The 21,360-nt window shown below is 41.5% G+C and overlaps 1 pseudogene; it reads right to left on the reverse strand.

The window, feature by feature from the left end:
• Nucleotides 1-21,360, reverse strand: part of LOC112226372 — a 161,029-nt pseudogene that overhangs the window by 73,286 nt on the left and 66,383 nt on the right.

Here is a 21,360-nt window from a genome sequence, read left to right on the forward strand (position 1 = left end):
ACTGGAGAATGAGACAAGAGGGGTCAGGAGACTCTGTGGCCCCATCCGATGATACCCCCGGACAGGGCCAAATAGGCATGATATAACCCCACCCACTTTGCCAAAGCACAGCCCCCACACCACTAGAGGGATATCTTGAACCACCAACTTACCATCCTGAGACAAGGCCGAGGATAGACCATAAAGATCTCCGCCACTGCACAACCCAAGGAGGGGCGGCAACCCAGACAGGAAGACCACGTCAGCGACTCAACCCACTCAAGTGACGCACCCCTCCTAGGGACGGCATGGAAGAGCACCAGTAAGCCAGTGACTCAGCCCCTGTAATAGGGTTAGAGGTAGAGAGGTGCATCAAAGCTGGGACTGAGAGACTGAGAAACAGCTTCTATCTCCAGGCCATCAGACTGTTGAATAGTCACTACTAGCTGGCCTCCGCCCAGTACCCTGACCTGAACTTTAGTCAATGTTACTAGCCGGCTACCACCTGATACTCTACCATGCACCTTAGAGACTCCTGCCCTATGTACAGTGCATTCGGAAAGTATTCAGACCCCTTGACTTTTCTACATTTTGTTACATTATATCCTTATTCTAAAAATGATTAAATTAATTGTTTTCCTCATCAATGTACACACAATACCCCATCATATGACAAGGTGAAAACAGAAATACCTTTTTACATAAGTATTCAGACCCTTTGCTATGAGACTTGAAATTGAGCTCAGGTGCATCCTCTTTCCATTGATCATCCTTCAGATGTTTCTACAACTTGATTGGGGTCTACCTGTGGTAAATTCAATTGATTGGACATGATTTGGAAAGGCCCACACCTGTCTATATAATGTCCCACAGTTGACAGAGCATGTCAGAAATTGTCCGTAGAGCTCCGAGACAGGAGTGGGTCACGGCAAAGATCTGGGTAAGGGTACCAAAAAAAATCTGCAACATTGAAGGCCCCAAGAAACACAGTGGCCTCCATCAAAGAAGAAGAAGTTTGGAACCACCAAGACTCTTTCTAGAGCTGGCTGCCTGGCCAAACTGAGCAATCAGGGGAGAAGGGCCTTGGTCAGGGAGGTGACCAAGAACCCAATGGTCACTCTAACAGAGCTCTAGAGTTCCTCTGTGGAGATGGGAGAACCTTCCAGAAGGACAACCCTCCCTGCAGCACTCCACCAATCAGGCCCTTATGGTAGAGTGGCCAGGCGGAAGCCACCCCTCAGTAAAAGGCACATGACAGCCCACTTGGAATTTTCCAAAAGGTACCTAAAGACTCTCAGACCATGAGAAACAAGATTCTTTGGTATGATGAAATCAAGATTGAACTCTTTGGCCTGAATGTCAAGCGTCACGTCTGGAGGAAACCAGACACCATCCCTACGGTGAAGCATTGTGGTGGCAGCATCATGCTGTTAGTGTTAGCCTAGCCTAGCACAGAGATGAGAAGCGTTTTTTTGATGCTTTTTATTGAAACCCAGAGGAGTCATACCTAACTGCCCCAGTGGCTTTCCATAGCCCCCCTACACACACTGGTGCACGCTTTGTCCATCGTGCTGACACAGCACAGCGGAGACAAATATTTTTTGGGAGGCGTCAACCTGTCATTCAATCATTTACATTTTTTATATAGGGACATAAAACAAAATCTGACGGGGCACAAGTTTCTACTGAGGGGCTAAGCCTCCTTTAGCCCCCTTGTGGAGCGGGGTACAACACACACACACACACACACACACACACACACACACACACACACACACACACACACACACACACACACACACACACACACACTGTTGTTCTACTGTATACTATTTATTCCACTGCGTGACCAAGTCACTACCCACTTTATATTTGTAAATCCAGTGTAATACAGACCGCTGTTCCACGGGCACCGAAGACAAGGATGTAGATTAAGGCAGCCCCCCCACAGCTCTCTGATTCAGAGGTGTAGGGTTACATGCAGAAGACACATTTAAAAAAATATTTTTTATTTATTTACCCTTTATTTAACCAGTTAAGAACAAATTCTTATTTACAATGACGGCCTAGGAACAGTGGGTTAACTGCCTTGTTCAGGGGCAGAACCGCAGTTGAATACATTCAGTTGGACAACTGACTAGGTATCACCCTTTCCCTTTCCATTATTACTACCTCTTTCATTACTTCTACCACTTGTTATTTTTGACTTGACTCTTTTTATTGTTATTATTGTTATCGACTGATGTAATGCATTGTTGAGGGAGCTAGCACATAAGCACTTCACTGCACTTTTTATACCTGCTGGAAATGGTGTACGACGAATACATATTGGTTTGAGAAAGAGAGGAAGATATTTGTATCTGTCTACTAGGCAGGGATGCCAATCCTGGCATAACGTAAAGTATGTGCTTATTCCCAAGTTAGCTACATAGAATGGGAGGGAGTTCATGCCAACTATGACAAATAAGTAAAATGTCACACAAAGTGCAGAACTTGGAGTTAAGCCACTATTACTATGTTCTGAGGGCGGCCTGTGTGACACGCCCTTGTTGTTCGTAGCAACTCATATGAGATCTACATCCAGTATCTCATATCATTGGTTAATGCCAGTGTTTTTTCTGAATCAAGATGGGGTTTAAGTGGTGGGCGTGGCGGGGGCGTAACCATGGACATTTTTAGAGGCCCTCCTGTTGGCCGTAGTCTTTTTGTTTTGCTGTTTTCCGGTATTCTACACAATTTACCATGGTTTATGCTATCTCAGTGACTCAAACATTATAACAAAATCAGTGTGAGCCCCATGCCATGACAGAAATTCTCCTGAATGCATCATTTTGGGAATTTTAGATTATCCCTGACTGTCTAGCTTTTATAGTGGTGTGTCATATCCTGACCATAGATGGGTCCTTATTTTCTATGGTGGAGTAGGTCAGTGGGTGACTGGGGGGGTTACTCTAGTTTATTTTTTCTATGTGGGTGTTCTAGTTTTCCTGTTTCTATGATGGTGATTTGTATGATTCCCAATTAGAGGCAGCTGGTAATCGTTGTCACTAATTGGGGATCATATTTTAAGTAGTGTTTGTTCCCACCTGTGTTTGTGGGATATTGTATTTTGAGTAGGTGTATGTAGCACCTCTGTAGTCACGGTTCGTTGTTAGTTTATTGTTTTTGCTAAGTTTCACTATAAATAAATATTATGTGGAGCTCAACATTTGCTGCACCTTGGTCCGTTTCTACAAACGATCGTGACATGGTGAATGTTAGTTCTCAAAGATTTATAAGTCCATTATCATTTCTACATACTTTATATCTGGTTTAGTCATTTGAGAAAACACTGAAAGGTTTTTTCCATCTCAAAAAATATTATTATTACTGCTTAGACTTAGGCGGGCCGAAAAAAACACATTTTTTTCTGCAAAAAAAAAACTTGAATGCAAACAACAATTATTATCTATTCATCTACCTCAGTCCTGTCATCCTCTGCCTCTCCATATCTCTGCATTGCATCTCACACTCACTCCCGTCTTTTATGCCTATCAGTGTCAGTTACCCAGCAATTCCATCTAGCAGCCACCCAAAGAGACCCAACAAGGAGAATGAACCCATCCACCAACCACTGCCTGCTATTCTAGGCCTACCCTTAATTAACCATCTAGCTTAATTAGACAATTTACTGTGTAATTAGTAGGTAATTAGCTGACATCTCTCTGATCTTTGCAGTACTGACTGCTTTGACAGCTCAGGCTCTGTGATATATACTCTGGGTCCTTGCCAGCCTATGGCCATTTTCACTTATAGCTCAGTGTGGCAGAAATGGCACCTTGTTGATTTGCCTGATTAAATATAATGTAGCTGTAGGGGATACACATCTGTTTCATGGCCTGGAACATCCTTCCCATCCCATTTCACCGGTTTTGACCACTGTTGACAGTCTGACGGCACCAATATGAAATGCCAATGATCGTCTATTCGTAATTGCGCTGTAATGACAGCCCATAGGCATGGAGGGGAGAATGGTGGACGAGGCAATGTAGCACAAAGCACTAGGATTTACAAAATGGCCTTTTAGGAATGTTAATGTTTCGAGTAAACGTCTTAATCCTTACTTGTGATCATTTAGGTTGATTCTTTATGTGTGTGAGTGTGCATTATCCTGTTGCATTATCCTGTTGCACGTGTGTGAGGGAGTATACTATTTATTTATGAATGCAGTCTTCAGTAAGTCCATGTTCTAATCAAACACATCTGACTTTACTGCTGCAGTCCTTTATTTCAGGGGAGAGTTGTGTAGTGCACAGAGTGAGTGTGTGTGTGTTTTTGTGTGTGATTTGCTTGGTGAGAAGGATGTTGCATGTACTCCAGTCACCCGCACATGAAACAAAAGAAAATATGATTCATTATCTGTCCTTGTTTATGCTGTTGATGAAAGCCACTCATGACTCCAGTTCAGTTTGATTAGTGAGACCTTCTGGATGAAAGCCAAGGCACCCCTCCTTGGGTGGCGTGATGGTCCAGTAAACAGTAAGTATCACACACACACACACACACACACACACACACACACACACACACACACACACACACACACACACACACACACACACACACACACACACACACACACACACACACACACACACACACACACACACACACACACACACACACACACACAAGGCTAATTGGGCCCTGAGGGTCCGATCCATCATGGATCTCATCTGCAGATCTCAGTGTGTTTTAGCAGCTCCACCAGCCATGCATATACAGATCTGTACAGACCCAGCTAATCTACCTGGGACCGTCTCATCACATCTTATCACATTAATCACCAGCTGGAACTAATCTACCTGGGACCGTCTAATCAGATCTCAGATCTCATCAGATTAATCACCAGCTGGAACTAATCTACCTGGGATCGTCTCATCAGATCTCATCACATTAATCACCAGATGGAACTAATCTACCTGGGACCTTCTCATCCCAACTCAACACATGAATCACCAGCTGGAACTAATCTACCTGGGACCGTCTCATCACATCTCATCACATTAATCACCAGCTGGAACTAATCTACCTGGGACCGTCTAATCCCATTTTATCACATTAATCACCAGCTGGAACTAATCTACCTGGGACTATCTCATTACATCTCATCACATTAATCACCAGCTGGAACTCATCTACCTGGGACCCTCATCACATCTCATCACATTAATCACCAGCTGGAACTCATCTACCTGGGACCCTCATCCCAACTCATCACATGAATCACCAGCTGGAACTAATCTACCTGGGACCGTCATGTCACTGCTGACTGTCATGTCAGTCGCTGAAGGAGACGAGGTTGAGACACAGGGTTTACCAACAGGTTTACCAGGGGCTCTGATCTCATCCCAATGTCCTTCATTAACATCCCCTGGTAGAAGCAACCCTCATCAGAGGAAAAAAATCATTTACATATGCAATGTAGTTCATTAATTATAATTAATGGAAGTGCCGCCTGCAAGTTTAAGCGTAAAGGCCTCCACTGTATCGTGCCATACGGCAATTAGCTATTCCGGGCACGCTCTGCATTGGGATATTTCCATATCCACTGTGACAATCGCGCTGTGTGCCCTGAATGCTATCGACGAGAAGCGGCTGGGGCGTTGTGATCGGGGTAGAGCTTGGCGGCGAGGGGAGAACAGGATATTAAAGTCCCTCATGTTCAGGGTATAATGACGGCAGAGAGGAGCGCTGTTGACACTGAGGTTCTTCTTTATCCTTCTTGGGGAGAGAGACAGGAGAGGCTCAGTGCAATAATTTGACACACAAAGCACACAATAGAGAGCAATATGACTTCTGTTTACTGCGATATGAGCTGGGAATGAGCTGCTGCACTGCTGGTAAGCAGGAGATACTGGGGAATAGCAAGGCATGTTGCTGGTAAGCAGGAGATACTGGGGAATAGCAAGGCACATTGTTGGTAAGCAGGAGATACTGGGGAATAACAAGGCATGTTGCTGGTAAGCAGGAGATACTGGGGAATAACAAGGCACGTTGCTGGTAAGCAGGAGATACTGGGGAATAGCAAGGCACATTGCTGGTAAGCAGGAGATACTGGGGAATAACAAGGCACATTGTTGGTAAGCAGGAGATACTGGGGAATAACAAGGCACGTTGCTGGTAAGCAGGAGATACTGGGGAATAACAAGGCACGTTGTTGGTAAGCAAGAGATACTGGGGAATAACAAGGCAAGTTGCTGGTAAGCAGGAGATACTGGGGAATAACAAGGCACGCTGCTGGTAAGCAGGAGATACTGGGGAATAACAAGGCACGTGACTCTAGCATCGACCAGTTGCAAGAGTGGTAGGGAGTGAGAATAACTGACACAATGCTACTGTATATGTGGCAAGAGTCACTGAGTGGTTGACTCTTGCCAAAACAACATAAAGAGACTTGAAAACCAAGTCCAACGTGTTTTAATGTATTTGTATTTGTTGACAATACATCTGTAAGTTTAATGTGATTAGGGTGTTTCAAATGCTAAAGGACATTTACAGGTTAGTTAGGTACTAAGGCACAGCAGGATCTACACAGCAAATGCCTTGGAATGTCGACTCATCTTGACTTTTAAGACCACCTTTGTGATAAAAAACTGCCCGAAAAACATTGATTTGATTTGAGGGTGAACTATCCCCAGACTGGAGTTTTAAAAAGTGTTTAAAGGGATGGAGGCAGGCTAGTTGTAACTGTAATAAGCACTCCGGATATCAAATATATGTATTAAATATACAGTACCAGTCAAAGGTTTGGACACACCTACTCATTCAAGGGTTTTCTTTATTTTTACTATTTTCTACATTGTAGAATAATAGTGAAGACATCAAAACTATGAAATAACACATACGAAATCATGTAGAACCAAAAAAAGTGTTAAACAAATCAAGATATATTTTATATTTTATACTCTTCAAAGTAGCCACCCTTTGCCTTGATGACAGCTTTGCACACTCTTGCATTCTCTCAACCAGCTTCACATGGAATGCTTTTCCAATAGCCTTGAAGGAGTTTCCACATATGCTGAGCACTTGTTTGCTGCATTTTTTGTTGTTGTTTTAATGATATTTTTTTCTTCCCTCTGCCGTCCATCTCATCCCAAAACCATCTCAATTGGTCTTATTGCTGCAGAATGCTGTGGTAGACATGCTGGTTAAGTGTGCCTTGAATTCAAAATAAATCACTGACAGTGTCACCAGGAAAGGACCCCCACAACATCACACCTCCTCCTCCATGCTTCACGTGAGAATCACACATGTGGAGATAATCCGTTCACCTACTCTGTGTCTCACAAAGACACGGCAGTTGAAACAAAAATCTCAAATTTGGACACATCAGACCAAAGGACAGATTTCCACTGGTTTAATGTCCACTGCTTGTGTGTCTTGGCCCAAGCAAGTCTCTTCTTCTTATTGGTGTCCTTTAGTTGTGGTTTCTTTGCACCAATTCAAACATGAAGGCCTGATTCACGCAGTCTCCTCTGAATAGTTGATTTTGAGATGTGTCTGTTACTTGAATTCTGTGATGCATTTATTTGGGCTACAATTTCTGAGGCTGGTAACTCTAATGAACTTATCCTCTGCAGCAGAAGTAACTCTGGGTCTTCCTTTTCTTTGGGGGTCCTCATGAGAGCCAGTTTCATCATAGCGCTTGATGGTTTTTGCAACTGCACTTGAAGAAACTTTCAAAGTTCTTGAAATATTCCATATTGACAGACCTTCATGTCTTAAAGTAATGATGGACTGTCGTTTCTCTTTACTTTAACTGAGCTGTTTTTCCATAATATGGACTTGGTCTTTTACCAAAAAGGGCTATCTTCTGTATACCACCCCTACCTTGTCAAACACAACTGATTGGCTCAAACGCATTAAGAAGGAAAGAAATTCCACTAATTAACTTGTAACAAGGCACACCTGTTAATTGAAATGCATTCCAGGTGACTACCTCATGAAGCTGGTTGAGAGAATGCCGAGAGTGTGCAAAGCTGTCATCAAGGCAAAGGGTGGCTACTTTGAAGAATCTGAAATCTAGAATATATCTCTATTTTATTAACACGTTTTTTGTTTACTTCATGATTCCATATGTGTTATTTCATAGTTTTGATGTCTTCATTATTATTCTGCAATGTAAAACATATTAAAAATTAAGAAAAACCCTTGAATGAGTAGGTGTGTCCAAACTTTTGACTGGTACTGTATATACTGTATATTAAACACTTATAAATCCAAAGTCCTAATGAATTCCTCTTAGTTGTTGGACCATCTTCCTGGAGTGGGTTTCTGGAAAAACTGTCACTCAGATTAATAGATTAATGTGCTTATTTATTACTTTTCAGGCAGAAACCAATTTCTTAATTTAATTTGAAAGCTTGGCCCGACTTCCACCAATTAGACATAATTGATTTTTTAAAACCGGTCTGTTCAGAAAATGGGAAAAAAAGAGGGGCACATTTTGGCCTTGCCAAATACTCTAACAAATTCTCAACCGTCTAGTTACATATTTCCATCCAATTTTATACGGGAGAATCATTTCTACACCGCAGTTGAACAAAGAAAACTTTAACTCGATGTTGGCTAAATTTCATCAAATCAAATCAAATCAAATTTATTTATATAGCCCTTCGTACATCAGCGGATATGTCAAAGTGCTGTACAGAAACCCAGCCTAAAACCCCAAACAGCAAGCAATGCAGGTGTAGAAGCACGGTGGCTAGGAAAAACTCCCTAGAAAGGCCAAAACCTAGGAAGAAACCTAGAGAGGAACCAGGCTATGTGGGGTGGCCAGTCCTCTTCTGGCTGTGCCGGGTGGAGATTTTAACAGAACATGGCCAAGATGTTCAAATGTTCATAAATGACCAGCATGGTCGTATAATAATAAGGCAGAACAGTTGAAACTGGAGCAGCAGCACGGTCAGGTGGACTGGGGACAGCAAGGAGTCATCATGTCAGGTAGTCCTGGGGCATGGTCCTAGGGCTCAGGTCCTCCGAGAGAGAGAAAGAAAGAGAGAATTAGAGAGAGCATATGTGGGGTGGCCAGTCCTCTTCTGGCTGTGCCGGGTGGAGATTATAACAGAACATGGCCAAGATGTTCAAATGTTCATAAATGACCAGCATGGTCGAATAATAATCACGTCAAACCGGATGCACTACCCTACTTGTTCTTATAGCGATGCCTTACACAGCTCCTTCCTGTTATCCTCTAATCAAGGACTGCCAGTGAGAATGAACAGAGCAAACAGATGTTACTGATTCATTTCCCCATCACCAGAATTAGAAAGTAAATTAAAACAAAGATTTTCTGTTGAAGCTCAATAAACAACTCATGGCTTTTGCTCTCTCTCTTCTCTCTCTCCTTTTCCCATCCTCCTGTCAAGAGCAAATGTTACATTGCTAACAAGGCATATGCATCTTGTTCTAGTGGGAGTGTGTTGGTTTAGCTGGAGTCTCTGCCACCTGAATGAAGCTAATTACCGGGGAGTGTATGTGCATGTGGGGAGTGCTTTATTGCTTTCCTTTATGAGTTATCAGGGCTTTATTAATGCCAGTTGTCTGTGGATGGGGGCTGCTTTAATGTCCCGCGTTATGACTTATCAAAGACTTGGCCAAGGTTAGAGAGGCTCAAAGACAGGACACAGAGACACGGAACAGTCTGTTCAGAAGGGAGATACTCAACGTTGCTGTAACACCCTGAAACACTTACACACATGCTCGCACGCACCGCTGTACGCATGCATGCACACACACACACACACACACACACACACACACACACACACACACACACACACACACACACACACACACACACACACACACACACACACACACACACACATTTATAGTAAAGCACATTACTGTATCTAAGCTTAACAGCAATATCAAAGGCGTCGGTGTGTGCGTATGTGCGCGTGTGCAGGCGTCTGTGTGTGTCTCTTCGTTTGTCCCATCCCTGTTGGCAAGCGCTGTGGATCATGGCCGTGCTAGTGGTGGGGGAGTGCTGGCCAGGCTGAAGTGGTTTGTGAATGTGATGCCACACATCTTCACACTGATGTCCAATGTGTCGATGGCACAGTTGAACAGAGGCGGCGCAGTTGTACTTTCCACTGCCTGGCTATGGAGGGATATGTAGTTACAATGTGTTTTATGAATGCATTATCATAATCATCAACATCAACATCATCAGCAGCTTAGCACTTACCTGCTCAATTCAACTAATTATATTCAAAATTGAAAGACCATGAATTGTCGATTGTTTGAGCTGGGCTGGGACAACTTTTGGGGCGGCAGGTAGCCTGAAAGGTTGCTGGATCAAATCCTTGAGCTGATAAGGTAAAAATCTGTCATTCTGCCCCTGAGCAAGGTAGTAACCGATGACATGGATGTCTGATTCAGAGGTTACATGGAGGTACTGGTGGATGTGCCAGGAGGCCTGCTTGCCAAGTCTGCGATGTCTTTGCCGGCAAAAACCCAGGGCTCACTGATCTGCATGGTCTCAGGGTGCCCCAGTGGTTCAGCTTGATGGGAACCATGGCCTTCTGGATTGTTCACAACAAGACATAATAAACATGGTTAATATGACATTTAATTTAATTTAACTAGGCAAGTCAGTTAAGCACAAATTCTTATTTTCAATGACGGCCTAGGAACAGTGGGTTAACTTTTCAGGGGCAGAACAACAGATTTGTACCTTGTCAGCTCGGGGATTTGAACTTGCAACATTCCGGTTACTAGTCCAACACTCTAACCACTAGGCTACCCTGCCGCACATTATTACAATAGACAGAGAGGTCAGCAGACTGAGGTTGTGTTATTGTAATACAGGAGCAGAACAATGCATTGTTGTACCGTATAAGACATTACAGGGGGTATACTAGATATACTTGAACTTGATATTAATCAAAGATGGAAAAACCCTGTTACTGTGGTCTCTGCCATATCCTCTCAAAGAACCCCAGACCTTAGTGATACCACTGAGCCCTGCTGCGTTTGTCTTTTCTCTCAGAATTTTCCTCCTATAACCGCAGGAGCACACAGCTTCTCTCACTGCCTGACACACACACACACACACACACACACACACACACACACACACACACACACACACACACACACACACACACACACACACACACTGAGATCTGAGATCTCCTTAAATAACATCACTTCTTCCACAGATCCCCACTTTATCTCTATCTCTCTGGAGAAAACTCCACTGGCAGATGCTGATTGCTGAGCTCCATTAGTGAGAGGAATCCATGCTGTCATGTGGGCCTCAGTCACGCATGCACCAAGACTACACACACACACGTAGACATACAGACATGGATGGAGGCATGCACACTCACACACAAACACAATATTTGACCAGTCTATTTAAGACGAATCCACTCTTATGAAACACACACTTTCCTGGAATGTCCATTTGTCTTTATGAGCGACAGCGAACACAGAGAGAAAATGCTTCATCGACACGACGATGGCCGCCTCAGCAGTAAAAAGGACCAGTCGTCTGCCTGTTGCATCATCATCTAATAATGTTCTTGAAACACAGTGCCACACCCCCTGCAGATTGCAAGGCCTATTTTCTGGCGATCTCAGCCTTTTTCTACCCAACTGCTGTCCCTGGCTGTCTCCTCTGTAAGCTGCTGAAGTCAATGGGTGATTCATGCTGTACAGCTACTAGCTACAGTTGAAGTCGGAAGTTTACATATACCTTAACCAAATACATTTAAACTCAGGTTTTCCACAATTCCTGACATTTAATCCTAGTAAGAATTCCCTGTCTTAGGTCAGTTAGGATCACCACTTTATTTTAAGAATGTGAAATGTCGGAATAATAGTAGAGAGAACGATTTCATTCAGCTTTTCTTTCTTTCATCACATTCCCAGTGGGTCAGAAATTTACATACACTCAATTAGTATTTGGTAGCATTGCCTTTAAATTGTTTAACTTGGGTAAAACGTTTTGGGTAGCCTTCCACAAGCTTCCCACAATATGTTGGGTGAATTATGGCCCATTCCTCTTGACAGAGCTGGTGTAACTGAGTCAGGTTTGTAGGCCTCCTTGATCCCACATGCTTTTTCAGTGCTGCCCACAAATTTTCTATGGGATTGAGGTCAGGGTTTGTGATGGCCACTCCAATACCTTGACTTTGTTGTCCTTAAGGCATTTTGCCACAACTTTGGAAGTATGCTTGGGGTCATTGTCCATTTGGAAGACCCATTTGCGACCAAGCTTTAACTTCCTGACTGATGTCTTGAGATGTTGCTTCAATATATCCACATAATTTTACTTCCTCATGAAGCCATCTATTTTGTGTAGTGCACCAGTCCCTCCCGCAGCAAAGCACCCCCACAACCTGATGCTGCTACCCCTGTGCTTCACGGTTGGGATGGTGTTCTCGGCTTGCAAGCCTCCCCATTTTTCCTCCAAACATAACGATGGTCATTATGGCCAAACAGTTCTATTTTTGTTTCATCAGACCAGAGGACATTTCTACAAAAAGTACGATCTTTGTCCCCATGTGCAGTTGCAAATTGTAGTCTGGCTTTTTTACGGCGTTTTGGAGCAGTGGCTTCTTCCTTGCTGAGCAGCCTTTCAGGTTATGTCGATATAGGACTCATTTTACTGTGGATATATATACTTTTGTACCTGTTTCCTCCAGCATCTTCACAAGATCCTTTGCTGTTGTTCTGGGATTGATTTGCACTTTTCGCACCAAAGTACGTTCATCTCTAGGAGACAGAACGCGTCTCCTTCCTGAGCGGTATGACGGCTGCATGGTCCCATGGTGTTTATACTTGCGTACTATTGTTTGTACAGATGAAAGTGATACCTTCAGGCATTTGGAAATTTCTCCCAAGGATGAACCAGACTTGTGGAGGTCTACAATTTTTTTTTCTGAGGTCTTGGCTGATTTCTTTTGATTTTCCCATGATGTCAAGCAAAAAGGCACTGAGTTTGAAGGTTGGCCTTGAAATACATCCACAGGTACACCTCCAATTGACTAAAATAATGTCAATTGATCTATCAGACGCTTCTAAAGCCATGATAGCATTTTCTGGAATTTTCCAGGCTGTTTAAAGGCACAGTCAACTTTGTGTATGTAAACTTCTGACCCACTGGAATTGTGATACAGTGATAAGTGAAATAATCTGTCTGTAAACAGTTGTTGGAAAAATTACTTGTGTCATGCACAAAGTAGATGTCCTAACCGACTTGCCAAAACTATAGTTTGTTAATTAACAAGACATTTGTGGAGTGGTTGAAAAACTGGTTTTAATGACTCCAACCTAAGTGTATGTAAACTTCCGACTTCAACTGTAGGTAAGAATAGAGGGGTATTTATCTACTATCTGCCACTATCGTATCCCTTTCTCTTTGTATTATTCCTCTTCTTTGACTGTACCCTGATTTTGTGTTGAAACTCACAGAAGTGGAAAGTGGAGACAGTTATTAAATATTAAAGCATTAGACCTCTCACTAAAGGCTTCAGTCACACAAAAACTATACTTAAATGCGAACTGGTTCTCTAGTAGATTAGTAAGAACGACTCACCCCATGTTCAAGAATGGCCTCTTTCCCTTTATTCAGATTACATAACCTAATAACCTAATTACATTACCTAATATCACTATTTTTAAAACAAGCTGTAGAAGGTTGCTATCCAGTTTAATCCACCAGAAAAGACAGAACAAATATTACAACAAATATTATGGTTCAACTCAAATATACCAATTCATTTTAAAAAACGTTTTAAAAACGGTAAAATCTTTGTAAATTATATCATACATAGGACTGGTGGAGTTATTTCACACATGCAGCTGACAGAAATATATGGACATGTCTGCTCTATTCAATATTATAACCAACTAATTGCAGCATTACCGCAACAATGGAAGAGGCAAGTGGAGGTGGGAGAAGGTAATGAACTTGCCTGTCGGCCCTGCATTAAAGACCAAAAGTGGTGAAAGAAAATTGTGATGAATTTAAAAGTATACCAGTTTCATTTAAGAACAAAATAATTACAGCCTTACAGGTTGCAAAATAGTTGGGAAGAGATTTTTGATGTACCGATTACACTGCACATGGTTTAGAAACTGATACACAAAACGACGGCGGATTCAAAACGTTGAGTTTTTCAATATAAATTATTATATAATATTCTTGCGAACCAATAGAGTGTTATATATATGGGGGATACAACCATCCCAGCTCTGCAGATTTTGATGTGAAGAGACAGGATCGTTATATCACTTGTTTTGGTACTTCTATATGTATCTTGGTTTTAGTCGCAGGTTCAGGAATAGCTAAAGAATTCCAACATTTATCTGGAGCTAACTCTGCAAATAGCACTGCTGGTGAATTGGAAAACATTTTATTGTTAATTTACAATCTATAGAAACTATGAGAATAGAAAGATTCAGGACTTTTGTGAAACATCAAAGCATAGTTGAAAAATATATGGTTAATAGAAATCCAAACTGGATGGTGTTCAGAGATGGGAAGTGTTGAGTGGAGCTCAAGGGTGGGACAAACAAAATATAAATGAACTAATTAAAAATATATTGTGTCCGTAAACTGTATATATACAAAAATATAAATGCAACATGCAACAATTTCAATGATTTTACTGAGTTACAGTTCATATAAAGAAATCAGGCAAGTTAAATAAATTCCCTAGGCCCTAATCTATGGATTTCACATAACTGCGCAGGGGCGCATCCATGGGCGAGCCTGGGAGGGCATAGGTCCAACCACTTGGGAGCCAGGCGCAGCCAAAAGGGCTTTATTACAGGCAGAAATACTCCTCAGTCTCATCAGCTGTCTGGGTTGCTAGTCTCAGATGATCCCGATGTGGAGGTCCTGGACTGGCGCTTTTACACGTGGTCTGCAGTTGTCAGGCCTGTTGGACGTCCTGCCAAATTCTCTGATGTTGGAGGCGGCTTATTGTAGAGAAATTAACAATACATTCTCTGGCAACAACTCTTGTGGACTTTCCTGCAGTCAGCATGCCAATTGCACAATTGTCTGTGGCATTTTAGAGTGGCCTTTTATTGTCCCCAGAACAAGGTGCACCTGTGTAAATATTATGCGGTGTAATCAGCTTCTTTATATGCCTCACCTGTCAGGTCGATGGATTTCTTAGCAAAGGAGAAATGCTCAACAACAGGAATGTAAACAAATTTGTGCTAAAAATGTGAGATAAATAAGATAAACTTTTATTTCAGCTCATAAAACATGGGACCAACACTTGTTCAGTATAGTATGTATAAGCCCAAGTATTGTTGTCCATTATGGGAGGGATGATAGCGTTAGGAGAAAATAATATAGAAGGAAAATGAATTAAACATATGTACCCAAACATATATGGGGGATTGGAAATAATGCAGACAATTACATTGATAGAAGCCAAAAGCTGTCTGCAATAGCAAGGCATGTACATTCACTGGCCCTCCAGAAATGGAGAAATTGCTGCCTCTGAATGCTCTATTTCTCTATGGATTCTTGTGAAGGAAATCTCATACAGTGTTTCCAGGTATGTGTCAGGCAGGGAAAGGAAAGTATGGAGAATAGATTGTAGGGAGATCAATATGTTCCCTGTCCTGGCAGGCTCTTTACTGGGGCATTAACACTGTAGCTAACAATTACAAGACCATGGTTGCTTCAGGGGACAGATATCAGCTGAATGCAGGGTCTCATTGTGGATTTGAATGAAATGCCTGGCATGTTACTGTATGATCCGTTAAGTGCAGGGGTGTCCGGAACATGACAAGGGTGACTGAAAAATCTTGATTAGACCACACATAAAGTGGAGCTGTATTGTAACATAACGTAACTTAACATAATGTAGGATCTGATAATCAACATTCTGCCAATTCTCTGCCAATTATGTAGTTATTGTCACGTTTTGAACTTTATTTCCTTTGTTTTGTCTTTATTTAGTATGGTCAGGGCTTGAGTTGTGGTGGACAGTCTATGTTTGTGTTTCTATGTTTTTTCTATTTCTGTGTTTGGCCTGATATGGTTCTCAATCAGAGGCAGCTGTTTATCGTTGTCCCTGATTCCCATTAAGTTCTAGTCAGGGTTCTCTCACACATTAGGACAATAATCCCCCCAAAATAAAAACACAATATTTTTGATTTAAAAAAAACTTTTTTGGAAAGATTTTTTTCAGTTGAAATATCCTTGGAATGTTCTCCTAACATTCATTAAAATGTTGTGCACAACATCTGTAACAACTCCCACAGATCATTCCCCAAAAGTTCTCATAAGGTTTCCAGGTAATGTAATAACACAATGTACCAGTAATATTTCCTAGCAAACTAAAATTGATTCTGTGAAAGTTCCCAGAACATTCGTTAGGTTGCGGCAAATGTTCTCATAACACAATAACTGTCCAGTCATGCTGATGGTGTGGGAGCGAGATGTACATATAGGGATAAACATAATACTGTACCACAAGAGAAAGATACACTTAGAGTGCATTTGCCATTCTGGTAAAATGCATTGTCTATTGTATAGGACAGGAAGCCAAAGTAAGGCCATGAGAGCATAGGACAGCTGGACATACCAAGGTCAGAGAGGGACATACAAAGGAGGGGGTCAGCCAAATGACCAACTGATGGACTATAGACATAGGGCATATATTTTTAGGACATGAAGAGAAGAGACACATAGTCTACTAGTCCTAATAAGGACAAGCTGAACTTAAGGGGCCCATAGGATAAGATGGGCATGTATTATTTTGGGGAAATGAAGAGGTCCTGTCACCATTATAACTTGACTGAAAGCAGATATGGCGTTATTGGGCGTGAACAAGCAGGAAGCACAGATTGAAAGATAATGGTGGCAGACGGACTGAGGGAAGTAACTTAATTTGCATGTGGGATGGACTCATACGTTGTATGTGTATAAATCAGAGCCAGGGCTCTGGAAAAGTGTGTGTTCCGCGGACCATCTAGGCTTCTGATATGTTTGTATTAAAAGCCTATATTGAATTCACAAGTTCTTGTAAGTGTTATATTTTGTAACGATCCTCCACGACAATGGTTAAACAATGTTTGTATAAAACATTTGCCTGATGTTTCAAGAGCGTACCCAGAACTCATTTTGTCTGTTTTTTTAAAAGTTACCAGAATGTTTCATTAGGTTGTGGGAACAGTCTGGTGGGAACATTGTGGGGATATCAGAAAATATATGTTTCCAGAACACACTAAAACTTTCCAGTTGTGTGGATGATTATACAATGTTACTTTTAGTTAGGTTGCGAGCCAATGCTAACTAGCATTAGCTCAATGACTGGAAGTCTATGGATGTTCACTGGCATGCTAGTAGATAGAGATAGACTTCCAGTCATTGCGCTAATGCTAGTTAGCATTGGCTCCCAAAACTCTCTCTAACTTCCTCCATACTAGACACAGAGACATAAAAATGGTATCCACGAGTTCATTTGACTGGAGTATCATTGGGCTATTTACAGTGCCTTCAGAAAGTATTCACATCCCTTGACTTCTTCCCCAAAATGTTGCGTTACAGCCTGAATTTAAAATTCATTAAATTGAGATTGTGTGTCACTGGCCTACACACATTACCCCATAATATCAAAGTGAAATTATGTTTTTACACATTTTTGAAAAGTTGAAATGTCTCGATAAGTATAAGTATTCAACCCCTTTGTTACGGCAAGTCTAAATAAGTTCAGGAGTCACATGCTAAGTTGCATTGACTCACTCTGTGGGCCATAATAGTGTTTAACATAAATTCTGAATGACTACCTCATCTCTGTACCCCACACATAGAATTATCTGTAAGGTCACTCAGTCGAGCAGTGATAGTGATTTCTCCTGTGATAGGAGAAAACTGAGGATAGATCAACAACATTGTAGTTACTCCACAATAATTGTCACACCCTGACCATAGTTTGCTTTGTATGTTTCTATGTTATGGTTGGTCAGGGTGTGATCTGAGTGGGCATTCTATGTTGGATGTCTTATTTGTCTATTTCTATGTCTGGCCTGATATGGTTCTCAATCAGAGGCAGGTGTTAGTCATTGTCTCTGATTGGGAACCATATTTAGGTAGCCTGGGTTTCACTGTGTGTTTGTGGGTGATTGTTCCTGTCTTTGTGTTTTGCACCAGATAGGGCTGTTTTGAGTTCTCACGTTTATTGTTTTCGTTAGTTTATTCATGTATAGCGTCTTCATTAAAGAAACATGAATAACCACCACGCTGCGTTTTGGTCCTCCTCTCCTTCACCACAAGAGAACCGTTACAATAATAATCAAAATTACAGAGTGAAATGAAGAAAGCTTGTACAGAATAAAAATATTCCAAAACATGCATCCACTAAAGTAAAACTGCAAATAATGTGGCAAAGATATGAACTTTATGTCCTGAATACAAAGCTTTATGTTTGGGGCAAATCCAACACAACATATTTTCAAGCATGGTGGTAGCTGCATCATGTTATGGGTATGCTTGTCGTCACCAAGGTCTTAGGAGTTGTTTAGGCAAAATCCTAGAAAACCTGGTTCAGTCTGCATTCCAACAGACCCTGCGAGACAAATTCACCTTTCAGCAGGAGAATAACCTGAACAGTCAAAATATACTCTGGAGTTGCTTACCAAGATGACAGTGAATGTTTCTGACTGGCCTAGAGACAGTTTTGACTTTAACTGGCATGAACATCAATGGAAATACTTGAAAATGACTGCCTAGCAATGATCAACAAACAACTTGACAGAGCTTGAAAAAGAATAATGTGCAAATATTGTACAATCCAGGTGTACAAAGCTCTTAGAGACTTACCAAGAAAGACGCACAGCTGTAATTGCTGCCAAAGGGGATTCTAAAATGCATTGACTCAGGGGTGTGAATACTTATGTAAATTAGATATTTCTGTATTTCATTTTCATTAAATTAGCAAACATTTCACTTTGTGGTTTTGGGGTATTGTGTGTGAATGTGTGAGAAAAAAATACTGCAATCCATTTTGAATGCAGGCTGTAACACAACAAAATAAGGAATAAGTCTAGGGTGTGAATACTTTCTGAAGGCACTGTACTATGATATGGAGCCCATTTTCACATCTTTTTCCCATTTCCCTGCTATGCTTTTCTTTGAATTGATGATCAAACTTTATGATTTCCAGAAGCCTAAAACCATTCAACGACAGAGGACTAATTACCGTGGCTGTCCACGGCAGTGCTCAGTAGGGGGACAGACAGGCTGTTATAATGGCCGTGGTCCCCCCTGCCTCTGTTAAGCATATTGTCTGAATTCACATTAGTGCAAAGCCCTGGTCTTATGCAGTATATTCACCTTACTGACATGCATGATTTAAAAACCTTGACCATTAAAAAAATGACATAAAAACCTACAGAAAAGAGGCAATGTGTATTCATGTTATTTCTGTAATGTGTGTTTGAGGCCTGTATAGATATGTTTTTGAAACTCAAAGTTTTTTTTAAACCCTTGTATTGTCGTAACGGTCAAGAAAGACCTGCCACTATGTTTAACAGCATACAAAAAAAACTAAATTATATTTTTCCAACTTGAAATCTGATGACTTTTCCTAGAATGACCCCAACACTAGATAAAGGAAATTTTGCCTTTGTTCATATCTCCATGAAAGCTGTACACCACCAGGGTACAAAGATAGTCTTGGGGTCATTTTTGACCAGGCAGTAATAAAATAATTTACACACCACAAAAACCAAAGACACACGCGTGCGCACACACACACACACACACACACACACACACACACACACACACACACACACACACACAGAAATTGAGATTGTGTGCTACTGATTGAATTCAGACAAAACTACAACTTTATTTTGCATGTGCAGCATCTCCCCTCCACACCCCACACATGACTCGATAAATAAAAACTGAAGACATTTTTACAGTGCAATAACTTCTTTCTTACTCTTTCACAGAAAAGACAAAAGGACAATGTGAATGGCCATGAGTTTATAGCCAAGACGAAAGCCACCTTCAGCTACCTAGCAAATCTATATGAATAACAAATGTAAGAAGAGCCACCAGAAATTAATTGTGTCAAAAGCAGTCAGCTAGCTGCATACAGAGGCTACAGGGCTGTTGGAATAGCGGCTGTAAAGATCAGTATGTTCATAGCTACTGGGTCATGGTCAGAAACAGTTTTATGAGTAATTGAGCATGGTCAGGTTCTATTCAAACATAAGATCCGTATGTATAACTCATGAATTGATTTCAAATATAAAAATTTTGCAAAAATACAAGTTCAGCTATAATTCTGCCCAAGGCCCGTATTCAAAAAGTATCTCAGAGTAGGAGGACATAATCAATACTGTGGTCAAAAGAGCATCTTCTGAAGGAACTTTAAAGCCAATGTTAAGAGCCATACTCTGAGAGGCTCTAGCTTTATGGCACAGTCAAACGCTGTGTCACCGGCACCCAGCATGATGACCACACCATGGAGCTCAGGCAGCTGAGACTTACAGCTACACATGCCTGAGGAAGCAAGAATGGGGGAGGAAGGCATGGAGAGAGAGAGACAATGTGAGGATTTGCCCTGCTCTTACAGTGCATTCGGAAATGATTTAGACCCCTTGACTTTTTCCACACTTTGTTACATTGCAGCCTTAAATCTACACACAATACCCTATAATGACAAAGCAAAAACAGGTTTTAAGAAATGTTTGCAAAGGTATTAAAGAGTTTAAAAAACGGAAATATCACATTTACATAAGTATTTTCGGCCCCTTTGCTCAGTACTTTGATGAGGCACCTTTGGCAGCGATTACAGCCTTGAGTCAAATCAAATGGAACTTTATTTGCCACAATCGCCGACTATAACATGTGTAGCCTTTACCGTGAAATACTTACTTGCAAGCCCTTAACCAACAGTGCAGTTCAAGAAGGAGAACATTTTTACCAAGTAGCCTAAAATAAAAAGTAATAATAAAAAGTAACACAATAAGAATAACAATAACTAGGCTATATACAGGGGGCACCGGTACCGAGTCAGTGTGTGGGGGTACAGGCTAGTTGAGGTAATGTGTACATGTAGGTGGGGGCGAAGTGACTATGCATTGGTAACAAACAAACAGCGAGTAGCAGCAGTGTACAAGAGAGGGGTTGTCAATGTAAATTTCCCGGTGGGGATTTTAATGAATTGTTCAGCAGTCTAATGGCTTGGTGGTAGAAGCTATTGAGGAGCCTTTTGGTCCTAGACTTGGCGCTCCAGTACCGCTTGCCGTGCGGTAGCAGAGAAAACAGTCTATAACTTGGCTGACTGGAGTCTCTGACAATATCATGGGCTTTCCTCTGACGCTGCCTATTATATAGTT

The sequence above is a fragment of the Oncorhynchus tshawytscha genome, linkage group LG28 (genome assembly GCF_018296145.1).
Source record: "Oncorhynchus tshawytscha isolate Ot180627B linkage group LG28, Otsh_v2.0, whole genome shotgun sequence".
NCBI lineage: Eukaryota > Metazoa > Chordata > Actinopteri > Salmoniformes > Salmonidae > Oncorhynchus > Oncorhynchus tshawytscha.